The sequence below is a fragment of the Akebia trifoliata genome, chromosome 10, assembly GCF_017979445.1.
Source record: "Akebia trifoliata isolate Shusen 1 chromosome 10, ASM1797944v1, whole genome shotgun sequence".
Taxonomy (NCBI): domain Eukaryota; kingdom Viridiplantae; phylum Streptophyta; class Magnoliopsida; order Ranunculales; family Lardizabalaceae; genus Akebia; species Akebia trifoliata.
In genome coordinates this window covers 25,084,633-25,098,892 of record NC_141384.1, presented here as the reverse complement: position 1 = coordinate 25,098,892, position 14,260 = coordinate 25,084,633, and the positions used below count along the sequence as shown (strand labels likewise).

The window sequence follows — 14,260 nt, the reverse complement described above, 5'->3', positions numbered from 1 at the left end:
AAAATTGATTTACAAAAATTGGACGGTCTATAATTTTTCAACAAAAATTGGACGGTCTAGAAGTTTCATAATGAGCTGATTTTTGGCAAGGATGATCTCCTCACCACAGAGATCATCATCACAAAAAATCAGTCCATTCCAAACATTTTTACCCATATAAGACAAAACATGTTGTCTATATGTGTGTAGAAATGGTTGTCCTTTGAACCTGACCCTATATATATATATATATATTTTTTTTTTTTTTCTGCTTGTATTTTGTTTTGCTGATGAAAGTTTATTCAAGTGCAGGTTAATGCAAGCGGGAAAGATCGAAGAACTTGCTTCTATAAGTTGGAATAATAGAATACAGTGGCCCATTACATTCAAGTCTTCTTCAAGGATATGGGTTCAACTGCTTGAATGATTGAAGAACTTGTTTTTGTAAGTTGGATTTTTTTCCCCTTTATGATTAAGCATACTTGATCAAACATTGACTGCCTGATAGTCTTAAAATCTGTGTCTCCATATTCCCCTTTGGTAGTTTACATATCTGTTTGATTGGCATAAAATAACTACTGAATTATATAGAGATCATCATGATTTGGATTGTATTTGTTGGAAAAAGACAAAATCTGGGGTCTAGTCTGGGGTTGGAACTCTAGTTCTACTATTGTTTGATACCAACACATTTTAAGGGGTCCACTATTTAGCATTTTTATTTTGGAGTCATATGACATAACATTGGATTTGGATTGAACTAAAAGAGGCTCACAACTGTTCCGTTTAGAGTCAACCTAAGAAAATACAAAGCTAACAATGCACACCAAATGAGGTGAAACTCTGACATGTAGGCAAAATCACAAGGCAGAGAGAGCAACACAAGGAACACAGTGACACTGCATGGTGTAGGCTACACTTAGGAGAAAGTTTGTCAGGCTTTGGGTCCTCTCCACTAACTTAGGCAATCTGCTTCTTCCCAATGAACACTTTTCCCTACAACATATGATTTCTTATAATGGCTTCAGAAGCTTTTTGCAGATATGTTTCATGGTGTAGGTTATGAAAAGCATGGCTGAACATAGATTGTGACCCCTTTCAAATTTAAGCATTTACTTCATGATGGGTAGGATTAATTCTAAGAAATTGACTACTAATGCTGAAAAACCGAAAAACCAACTTCAGCTAATTACAGCTTTTTAGGCCTACAGAGGTCTAAAAATATAACTAATTGAAATCAACATCAAATTCAGCTTTCAAATATGATAATTCCATCAAGTATTGGTTTTCTCAATGATTGAGTGCAAAACCATGTTAATTGCTTCAGTTTTAATATATTATTTTATTTCTGACTTCTGAGTAACGTGAGTTTAATTTCTTTTTTGTTATATATATTCGAAGCACGTCGAAGAGCAGAACAAGTTGCTGTTGAAAGGGCTATTGCTGAAGTTTGAAAAAGGTGTGTTCCTGATATTAGTTTGTCTCTATTTGTTGGTAAAGTACATTTAGTAGTTCTCTTAAATACATGTACTTAATTTAATTTGTATTGGATCATTCTCTTCTGATTAACATTTATGAGAAGATGAGGGTCATTCCATCATATAATCTCCGAAAATATGACTATATAAAAGAGAATTCTCTAATTATATAAATAAGAGTTACTAAAACATTTAAAACTTCCCAAAATAGAAACCCTAGAATTAGAACACCCCTAAAGAAAATATACACACAAGTACCAAAGATTCAAAAAAATGTAGACACAGATACCACTGCCTCACAAAAAGACGAAAAATTTCCCCTCTGTGACAATCTGACCTATGCCCCCTATTGTAGAGTCATAGATCATTTGCCTCGGGATACACACATTTTTTTTATATGGTTATGCATATCCCGAGGCAAATGATCTAAGGTTCTGTGAAAATCATTACACTTTCACAAAAATTTAAAACTTCACAAAATTTTCCAATTTTTTTAAAAACTTTGTCGAACTCTTCAAATCAGGGATTTGCATATCAAATCCAAGAATTGACATTCACCAATTGAATCATGATAATCTGACTTACCCACGTGGCATACTCAATCAACACCCTTGACGTGATAGGTTTGAAAACCGTAGATCTACTCTCCTCTGTATAAGCATGTTCACAATCCTCTATGTTTTAATTAGTTGAATATATTAATAACTTATTTACATTAAAAAATAAAATAAAATAAAAGATACAGCTAGAATGTAGTACTTAATAGTTTCTTCATGCAAAATGTTAATGTTTTTCATTCACTTCTGCTCATAGGAAATAGAACGTTGGTAATATTCATTTTCTCGTTCCATATGGTGTTATTTATTGTATATTGTTTTTAATGTATGCAGGTTGGAGAACATAGGTATATATATATATTTAAAAAAAAAAAAAGCCTATTGCAGCAGATCGTATTATCCGCCGCTATATGAGTTAAATTTTATTTTTTAAAAAATTACCTATTGTAGCGGTTATGAATATCTGCTGCTATATGGCTTATATTTTATTTGTTTTAAAATTAAATATTGCAGCGGATTTTAATATCCACCGCTATATATATTATATGCTATTTAGGAAGAAAATGCCTTATTGCAATAGATTTTAATATCCGCCGCTATGTATTACCTATGACAGTGGAACAAGATATCCACTGCTACGTTTAGCGACCGAGGCAACACCCACGGATCTCAGTTCCACTGCTCATGTGCCGCAATAGCTTTTATCGACGAAAAACCTCCCCTGTAGTGGCGGAAAAATCCGCCACTGTTGATAAAAAATGTTGTAGTGTATCATGAAGGGTTAATTAGGTGTGGAAGTCTGTCTAATTAGTCAACTTACACTTAAGGATTTTTATAAAAATAAAATGAAGATAAGTACGTTGTTTTCTGTTCAATTAGATTTAATACTCGGAAAATGATTTTAGGGGCCTATTTTTAAAACTACATACCTAAAAATCCTGTCATAGAGAATATGGACAATTTAGTACACTATTTACAGAATATTAGACTAAGAAAATCTTTTGAAGATTTTTTATTATAAAATACCTAACTTACCTTCTCAAATACTTGTTTGGAAAAAAGCTGTAACTTATTTGAGAGGTGGCGCTTCCATATTTTGTTAAATATCTGTGATAAACCCTACGTTTAAAAATTGATGGCATGCTCCTTGGCCTTGCTCTTCTCTAATAGATTAATGTTCAACCCGTTATGATGGCAATGATGACAACAATAATGTAATGATGGTGGCGATCATGATGATGATGATGGTGGTGATTATGATCATAGTGTTGATGGTGATAATGATCGCACATCATTACTACCAATCAATGATATCATACAATAGATTGAAGAAGATTGGTTTTGTAAGGAAAAAAGGTTTGGGTGTTTGTTTTTTTTTTTTGTCATCGATGGCATTTTTTTATTAATCTATAATAGAAGACAAGGTCAAAGGAACGTCCTTTCATTAATTTTAAATCATTGAAGTATTTCAAATATTTAAATGTAGAGGGTATTTGATAAAAAAAGATTATAAAAATTGATTTGAAGATGGTTTCTTTAATGTGATTTAGGGGGTATTTCCAGTATTTTATTAAAAAACACAAAAAAGTCTTTGGATGGTGATTTTTTTATAGAATAATGATGAATGCATGGAATTTTGATATGCAGCTGGGTACGTAGCTGACGTGCCAATGGTTCTATTCCCTTATAGCCACATACCCAACGGCATACCAAAACTGTGTGCAATCATCATGACTCTTTATTATAAGAGAGATTTACCCGACGAACCTAATTGTTGCATTTTTATTATAAAAACTCCCTTGGAGTTCTAACAACTCTAAGGGAATGTTACCTTACGAAGTTTATTACCCACCAAACCTTACTTTAGCAAGTTTGTTACCCAGCAAACCTTGTAGTGGGGAGCTAGGCTATAAAATTCAAATTGATGCTATAAATTAATTTGTTACTTAACATACCTTGGAGTGGATCCTAACAACATCAATTTGTGGGATCCAAATACATGACCAGATGACATAGGATTATAAAGGACAAAATTCTAAGAATTTTCAAAACAAAATTAGAAAAAAAAAAAAAAATGAGCTAATTTTAACCGTTGAATTTTAGTTGTGGCATCCAAAAACATGATCTAATGCCACAAGGTTATAAAGGAAAAAAAATTAAAAAAAAAAAAAGTTAATTTTCACCGTTGAATTGTAGTTGTAACTTTGGGAGTTTGATAGCCATTCATTTTCAATACCTTCAGTCAAGCGCAAAAAACAGGTAATGCCAGCATTATTTATAGAGTAAGACTCGCACAGTAATAAACTTGATAAGCTAAGGGAGTTTTAGTAATAAAATTGCAACAGGTAGGTCTGCCCTGTAGATCTCTCTTTTTATAATGTTTATCCTTTGTTTTCCGTAAAATTTGTGGGTGGACTTTTTAGTGAATATTTTATGAAAACAATACTTCACAGTCATTGTCCCTAAGATTTTAGTATCTTGTATTTTGTGACTAAGTTTTGTTTTTGATTAACTATTTGCAAATTGCAAGACTTTGACTTAGCAAGCAAAGGAAAGTAAGCTAACTAGAAAGCATAAAAAACTAATGATTTTCCAATTAGAAAATCGGTCAAATACTCGGCTTATGTGGCATGGACAGAGAATCATAGATCTTTTTCCTAGGGATATACACTGTAAATCTTTTATGGGGATTTGCAGTTGTGTATCCCAAGGAAAGATATATGGTTCTGTGTCCGTTCCTCGTCAGCCAAGTATTGACCGAGTGAAGAATTTCTAATTAGAAAATAAGCACTCAAAATTAAAGCTCCATCCAGGCAATTTCTTATGTGTTTATTGGTTCTCTTGGCCTCTTATACACCCCCCCCCCCCAGCTCCATCCCTCTCTGTAACATAAGAAAATAATATGAAACAAAGAGGGGAAGCAATGTTCACACAATTTCTCTTATTTCATTTTGCCCTGTTATCCGTAATGGTGGCATCCCAAACCTTAATGGATCATTGCCCAAAAACATGCGGAAACGTAAATATTCCTTACCCATTCGGTATCGGTGAAGGATGTTATAGGGATATTGGATATATGGTAACATGCAACAAGAATTATAGCACTCCAAAAGCCTTCCAAGGTCATGGTAAAATTGAGATTCTAAGTATAACGTTGGATGAAGTGCGCATAAATGGTCTATTTGCAGTGGGATGTTATGACAGCCAAGGCAAACAATATAAGGCAGTACCAGCAGGGTTCGATATGGACCAAACACCATTTAGATTCAATACCACCCGTAACAAGTTCACGGCCATTGGCTGTGACACCATTGCAATCATCGGTGACTATTGGGACCAAGATTTCCAGAGCGGGTCTGTGTCAGTATGCAACAACTCGAAGGTGATCAATGATGGGTCCTGTTCGGGTGTCGGTTGTTGCCAGACTCCAATTCCCAGTGGACTTAGGAGGTACAGCGTATTTCTTGGGAGCCTTTTCAATCATGCCAACTGCTGGCAGTATAACCCGTGCAGCTATGCCTTCTTGGCTGATGAAGAATGGTTCACTTTCAAAATAACGGATCTCTACGCTAATGGAACAATCAATAGAGATAATATACCTGTGGTGCTGGACTGGGCTATTGGAAACGAGACGTGCCAAGAGGCTGTAAAGGAAAATTTTGAACCTTTCGCTTGTGGCCGGGATAGCTTATGTGTTGATAACTCCACCAATGGCCCTGGGTATCGGTGTCTCTGCAGGGACGGTTACGACGGGAACCCATATCTCCCAGAAGGATGTCAAGGTGACTTTTCACTATTTTTTTTTTTATTTTAAATAAACCTCAGCCAAAGATAGCTTTATTGTTTATAAACAAGATTAAAACAACATATACATGGTGCTATATATTTCTTTTTTCTTCAGAGATCAGTAATTAAGATTAAAGTGACATGACCCTATCATTAAAGAAAATAGGGATTACATGTGGATTTAACAAAGATGGCACAGCTCTTTAATTTCAATTTGTTTAATGTGAGCTATCTTCTTCTCCTGGTGATGATGGGCTTGATTGATCCAGATATCAATGAGTGTGAGAAGCACCCAAATCCCTGCCATGCAAACGCGAATTGTGAAAATAATGATGGCAGTTATAAGTGTTCTTGTCAAAAAGGCTACCATGGGGACGCTACAGCAATCGGAAGCGGCTGCACCCGGGATACAAAACCAGTTCCAGTGATCCAACTTGTTACAGGTAAATACCCCTTTTGACATAATTTTAAATACAAGTTAATGGAATGCACAATTTTGTTCTAGTAATTATCCCTTGTGGACTTCTATTTCGAGAACTTATCTTGTGTTAATTTCAACGTCCTCATGGTTTCAAATCTCATCCAAGGCCTAGATGACTCAGTATTGTACATCAATGAGATGGATAGAAAATGAGTCTCAAGCCTTTGGAATCTCACGAGTTAAACAAGATTACTCAGCCAAGATTTTCAAAATCTCGTCTAAGTCAGTAAAACACAGCAGAGTCAACCAGGATTTCGTTTATTTTTATTAAAATATTTTAATGACTAAACATCTTCTAATCAACCTTATTCTATAAATAATATATAATTATTTTTATATAAATATAATAATTATTAATAATTCTAAACCAAGTTAATAACTAGTTTATCTCATACGAGACAAGTTGACTCGTCTGAGACAATTCAGTCTCGTCCATGAACAAGACAAGACATCAAAGTGAGATTTAAAACCATTCTTGTCTTTGACTGGTATTTGTAACTAAACTCTTTTAACTTGTTTACAATGCAGGTACTGGTCTAGGTTTTTTGTTTCTAATTGTTTGTTGTTCCTTATTATACCGGGTATTGAAGCAAAGAAAACTCATCAAACTCAGAGAGAAATTCTTCCAACAAAATGGAGGTATGTTGTTGCAGCAACAAATCTCTTCGCGAAAATGTGTTTCTAAGATTGCCAAGATTTTTACTGTGGACGACCTAAAAAGAGCGACCAACAATTATGATGAGAGTCGGATTGTAGGCCAAGGAGGCTACGGTACGGTGTACAAAGGAATTTTACCTGATAATAGAGTAGTAGCCATTAAGAAGTCCAAAATAATGGATCAAAGCCAAATTATACAGTTTATAAATGAAGTAGACATTCTTTCTCAAATCAGTCATCGAAATGTGGTGAAACTCTTGGGTTGTTGCTTTGAAACAGAAGTTCCTTTGTTGGTTTACGAGTTCATTTCTAATGGCACTCTCTTCCAACACATTCACAACAAGAGCAATGAAAGCAGTACCCTTTCTTGGGAAAATCGTTTAAGGATAGCAGCCGAAACTGCAGGAGCATTAGCTTATTTGCATTCTGCACATTCAATACCAGTCCTACACAGAGATGTCAAATCCGCCAACATACTATTGGATGAGAATTACATAACAAAAGTATCCGATTTTGGAGCTTCAAGGTTGGTACCTCTTGATCAAACTCAAATGTCTACGCTCGTTCAAGGTACCTTAGGCTACTTGGATCCTGAATGTTTTCACACTGGTCAGTTGACGGAGAAAAGCGATGTTTATAGCTTTGGTATTGTTCTTGTGGAGCTCTTAACGGGGGAGAAGTCCATTTCATCAGAGAGATCCGAGGAACATAGAAGTCTTGCTATATTTTTTGTTTCTTCGATTAAAGAGGACCGTTTATTTCAAATTCTTGATAAACGAGTTGAAAATGAGGGTGACAAAGAGCAATTGTTGGCAATTGTTGAGTTAGCAGGACGATGCATAGATGTGAAAGGGGAAGACAGACCCATGATGAAGGAGGTGTCAGCGGAGCTAGACCGATTGAGAAAGTACCAAGAGCATCCATGGGTACAACCGAACCAAGAGGAGGCGATTTATTTGCTAGGTGAACCATCAAATTCTTACAATGCTGATGCAACTGGTCAAGAAAGTTTGTTAAAAGAATACATACTAGAATTAGAGATGGAGGCTAGATAATCATTCAACAAGACATCTTAGTTAAAATTTTCCCTTGGTACATTTTTACACTGTTGTGCTGTGTAGACACCCCAATTTGCACGAACCCATAGGAAAATCCAAATTTTCTCGAATTAATTTTGATTTAGAACTCAAGTTCTTCGACGGACCCACATTGCTATTTTGCATCATTGTCATGCATACATGCATCATCTCATATCATCGCATGCCCATACCTTGTCCCTAATCCACCTAAACCTATGCCCATCACCCAAACCCAAATCCAAATCCATATCCCAAACCCAAATCCAAGTCCATGTCCTAACCCAAAATCAAGTCCATCCTAAGCCCAAATCCAAGTCCATATCCCAAACCCAAACCCAAGTCCACATCCCTAACCCAAAACCAAGTCCATCCTAAGCCCAAACCCAAGTCCATATCCAAACCCAACACCAAGTCCATACCCAAGCCCAACACCAAGTCCATTCTCTCACCCCTTCACAAGATGACACATGTTGATACCTCATAAGCCTCCAACACCCAATGCATCATCTAATTGGAGAGTCAACCTTTCTTTTGTGAAAACTCAAGAATGCCCTTCTCAAAAAGTTTAGTCAAACCAAAAAGGTTAGTTGGTCTTTGGTAATAATCTATAAAGGTGAGAGAACTTCCCATTATACCCTCAAAAGGTGGGAATCTTCAAGTACATACATGGAGTTCTCCCATTGGTCCATTTCAAAATTATACTTCTACCCTTGCTTTATTTGTTATTTACAAATGAACCAAAGTCTACTTTTCACCTACCACTTCACCTTTACACATGTCATCCTCCTATTCACCCTCCCAAATGTGCTTTTGTTTTCCCATTGGTCCATTTCAAAACTACACTTTCACCCTTGCTTTATGAGTTATTTACAAATAAACCAAGATCTACTTTTTACCTACCACTCCACCTTTACACATGTCACTCCCTTATTCACCCTCCCAAAAGTACTTTTGTTATCTCACCTCTATTTACCAAAAAATCAAGGATCAAAGCATGCTTTTAGGGTTTCTCCACAAATGTCATCTTTACCCTCATACAAATGAAAAATCCAAAAAGAAACAACCTAAACCTTATGTCCATTTTCATTATTTTTAGGGTTGGACCACTTTATCCCCAAAAGTTCTCCAAAAACTCTATAAATACCCTCAATTTCCATGAACAACTCATGTTCTCAAGCCCCCATCTCTTAACCTAAAACTCTACTCAAATTTCTACTCACTCTCTCATCTTCTAAACTTCAATTCAACCCTCAACCATCTCATTCATCTCTCAAGTCTACTCTTCAAGGTTCAAGTTCATTAAGGGACAAGGTAGGGTTTAACATGTAGTCTATCTATTTCAAAGCTTGCATCTTCTTCTTCTAACCTTCTACTTTATTTTATTTTAGAAAGTCTTAGGATGTAATGCATACCCTCTCCCATCCCCGGTAGATTGGACTAAGGTTCGATCGAAAGGATGGGGGTTGAAGCCCTTTTCACCTCAATCTCATGCATCATATTGTACACAATGCACACACTCACCTATGCATGACAATGATGAAGAAATGTATCACCCTCTTGATGGGGTGAAACACTAAGTTTCTAGTCATGCATACATGCATCAAGGTTGTAGCTTCAAGGGAACTCCATCATGGAGTCTCTCTAAGAGCTTAAACCAACATTCATTTCATAAATGCAATGTGATTACATGGGTCATTCTCTTCCATAGAATGCCCCTTAATATCACTTTGAAATCAAAACCCTTTTGAAAAAGGGGACACTTCACTTTAATACACACACCACCATTGTCATACATTCTCATGCATCTCTAGTATTTGTTTTATCAAGTTTTACAAAATAAAATGGCCAAGCAAGGTAACCACCTTTGGTGGAGAGGATGGGGTGCCTAACACCTTCCCCATCCTCTAACCGGACCTCCTTACCTAGATCTTAGGTAGACCTTGCCCTTTCCAACATATGAGAGTCATTACAATGCCATGAAAAAAAATAGTTTTCAAAAGAATCAATCCGGGTACCCATTCACACCCATTCCAAAAAAGAATGGTGGCGACTCCAAACAATGTAGCATTGAGGTTCATGGCGAACATTTCATGTCTACATGCTGTATACTAAGACTTATGAATGTTTTCTATACAAAATATGTACTTATTAACAATCTATCAATATCTTTAATAAAGAAAAGCAATCCAAAAATGACAGAAATGAAAACCATAGATCAAGAAAAAAGATCATGTAAGAAAGAATAAAAAAAAATTGTAACATAAACCAAGAATAAAGAAAAGTTCAAGACGTTACAAAACTATAGATTCAAAATTGCAACAGCTCAATCAAAACCACCAAGCAACTGATGGGTCCTCTTCCTCGTTCCATCGATTTATTCAGGACTCGATTTGAAAATGATTTGATAAGCACAAATCCAAAGTAAGAGAGGTCGCAATTTTAAAGAAGGATCCTAAGGTGATTGTTAAATGTTCTATGATAACAAACTTTGCACGATCATAACATATCTACATAAGAGGGTAAAATGCGCTTACCTAGGGTTTGAAATAGTTTTTGAGAAAATCATGGAACATAGGAATTGAAATTTCATCTTTATCATCATCTTCATCAGCCAAGTACAAAGAAAAATCAAGAAAAAGAAAAATACTTTTAACTGAAAAATGGTGGGAATAAAATCCCCAAAATTTATAATTTGACATGTATAACTAGGGTGACGATTTAAAAATTTCCTAAGATTCTTGATCAATCAGCAAATCATCTTCATGTAATCCCTTGCTCGGAATGTTTCATCGGTTAGAGACTTTGAATCTAAGGGGTTAATTTAATAAACGCTATCAAGAGGGACATTTATTTCTAATTGTTAAAACCTACCCTCGGGTCTGCAACGAATAATCCACTTTTGATGGGATTTCAGGATATCATTGCTCCTAAGCTTAAGCGTCCACCACCTAGTTGGAGTCGAGAGTCAGGTCATTTGGGACGAAATTCAGCACCAAGTGAACCATCAGAAATGGCCTCTGAATCTGAACTCGCGGAGATTCGTAAAATCTTGGCAATTTTTGCAATGGACATAAACAACATCAAGAGCAAGGTAGAAGTGTTAGAACAGATCTCCGAGTCAACAAGAAATCCCCTTGATGATTAAAGGGGCAAAGGACCGGAAGGAAGCATGGCTAGAAATCTGGAAGATGCCTATGAGCTCGATGGAAATGAAGAACACTTTAACGAAAATCCAATGCTAACTAATAGAATGACACAGTTACGAGTTTCAGAAGGTGTTCAGCACCTAACTCGCCCGATCAACATGATCGGCCTCTACTACGATCTAAAACTAATTTATAGTCAACAGGGAAAGACTATGATCAAGGCTAAGTCTAATCATCATCATCAGTTTATGTCAGGTTTGCCAAACAAATCTTATGGCTAAAATTGTCTCAATCCTTACATGATTATTCGTTGAATTCCACAAAATATAAAAGAGTTTGAAAAAATCCTAATTAGCTCAATGATCTAAAATCAATTAAGAGATTCCACATGCAAGTATTTCCCAAACTGTCCAAAGTAGAAACTGCCAAATTGAAATTCAAAGAATTTCTAAATTGAGAATCTGAAGTTCCCCAAATTATAATTCAAAAATATATGCTGAATTCCCAAATTAGAAATTTAAAAGATGCATCCTCTAAAACAGCAAATTTCAAGAAATATAAATTTTTGAATTAGGAACTACCAAGTTTCCATATGAATGTGAACCTTCTAAATATAAGGATGCAGAATCTTCTACATTGGTAAATTGCTAAAATATGAAATTCCTAAAATGGAATTTTATAAATATGTGTTTTTTCCAAAATAGAAAATTATACAACCTCTTATTAGAAGGTTTCCAAATATGAATTTTCTAATGACTTGCAAATAATTTCCTAAAAGAAGAATTATATGAACAAGAAGTCCTAAATTAGAAAATTACGGATTTTCCAAGAATCACCAAATTGAAAATTTACTAAACAACAAAGAATCCAGGATATCATACTTACTAAATTGGAGATTGACAAATATCATTGCATAAAATTTTCAAATTTGAAAGAAAAATCCACAAGAAAATTTTCGTGTTCATCGAATCCTTAAACTAACTAAAACAAACATGTATATATGATTTTTGATTTTGTCAAAATAGCTATCATTCAATAACATGCATATCTGTCAAGTCAAGGGGTACACTGATCACATGGAAAAATCTCAAAATAATACGGAGAGATCGAACATCATCATAAATCATGTAAATCCAAATTGAACGTAATGATCATGATAAAAAAAATCCTTTAATCCATCTAACATGCAAAAATAATAAAATAACAATAACAAATAAAAATGAACAAGATGGAAACATGAAAATATTCTCCTAACCTATCAATATAAAAACACAAAAGTACCTAAAAAAAAAATCTCTCTAACCCTATTAATATGCAAGAACAAACAAAAATGTAGAAAAAGACGTAAAAAGAAAACAAACTTTCTAAACCTATTGATATGCAAATATAAAAAATACACAAAAAAACAATCTAATCCTACTAACATGTATAGGTAAACAAGAAAAATAAAAACAAAAAATTCATTAAAAAAAAAATGTTTTCCTAATTCTATTGACATGCAAAAAATCAAACAAAACATTAAAACAATGCACCTCTCCTTATTGCAGACCATCCAAGGTACGACAAAATGTTACGTGGTATAAAAAAAACTTCCCAAAACTAATTTCATGATGATCATGACACCAAAATCAACATGAACCCTTAATGTGAGGAAATCATACAAAAACAGAGAGGTAAACGACAATGTACCATGAAGAACACGAAGAAAACTAAATAAAAATCGACTTACTTATTGATTCGAGGATGACGGATTGATTCCTTTAGATACGATCCCAATGGCTCATGTGCACTGTGGCTGTTGCAGTGATGATGTTGGAGATGGCGAAGGTAGTAGATGGTTGTGCTGAAACGTGGAGAGAGAGGCTGATGCAAGGCTGTTGATGGTGATGAAACATGTGAGGGATAATGGCTGAGAGTGAGAGAGAAAGATGGAGACGTGTCAAGATGTTAGAGAGATGAGTTGGGACGTTGGTACAGCAACCAACAAAGAGAAAGGGAGGTTGGGGCGTTGGTACAGTAACCAATAGAGAAGAAGAAGAAGTTGAGAAGTGATAAAACAACAGAAACAAGAACTGATTCTATGAAAATAAATTTTGTATTTCTTCCCTCAATGATATTTGATACATGAGCACTATTTATAGACTTTGAGATAGAATATTCTTTTGGTTACAGACTTTATTACTACAAATGAAAATAGGACACGTATATAATAAACTAACAAACTATTTTGTATTTCCAGATGAGGTGTCCTTGGAGGAATGATCTGATGTGATGATGCTGATATGGTTGATACACCCCTGCGAGCCAAGCTTGTTTGGAAGCACAGTGAGGCTCGATCGAAGTGTTGCAAATCTTGAAATGGATAAGGGCTTAGTAAAGATGTCAGCAATCTGGTCCTAGCTAGATAGAAAAGAGACTTGAAGGGCCTTGGCTTGAATTCTGTCTCTGACAAAATGATAATCAATATCTACGTGTTTTCTCCGAGAATGCATGATTGGGTTCATGGACAGGTATGTTGCTCCCAAATTGTCACAAAAAAGAGTGGGAGGTGTGGATAAGAAAATACCCAATTCAGTCATAAGTGACTGTAGCCAGAGCAATTCACAAGTGGCATGAGCAAGGGCCTTATACTCAGCCTCAATACTTGATCTAGCTATTGTATTTTGCTTCTTGGAGCTCCAGGACACCAGATTCTTTCCATAAAATATACTTGATCTAGTTTGCATAGGATGGCCATGGGTGGATGTGGGAGTAGATAGCGAAGAAGAAGAGGAGAGGAAGATTCGAGAAGGTGTTCGAGAAGAGGTGCCAAAGGTAAGGAATGGGATGGGCTTGCAGGGGAAGTGGGCTCAGGAATATTGGATGATGTGAACTTGTCGGTGTGTTGGTGGGAATGGATATATGAGTGGGCCGAGATGAGGATTGGTTATTATTAGAAGGAAGCCTGGAGTGTGGGGTGAGATGGAATGGTAAACTAGCAAATGAATTGGGACGTGAGTTAGAATTAGAAGAAGGGAATGTAGAATCAGAGAATGGGAAGCAATGTTCATCAAATAAAACGTCCCGGGAGATGTACATCCTTGCCATAGGTACATGA

At 35.5% G+C, this 14,260-nt stretch overlaps 1 pseudogene; it reads left to right on the top strand.

Annotated features, from left to right (window-relative positions):
- The first annotated feature begins 4,982 nt into the window (after positions 1–4,982).
- LOC147393412 (putative wall-associated receptor kinase-like 16 pseudogene) lies at positions 4,983–7,993 on the top strand (annotated as a pseudogene).
- The last annotated feature ends 6,267 nt before the right edge of the window (positions 7,994–14,260 follow it).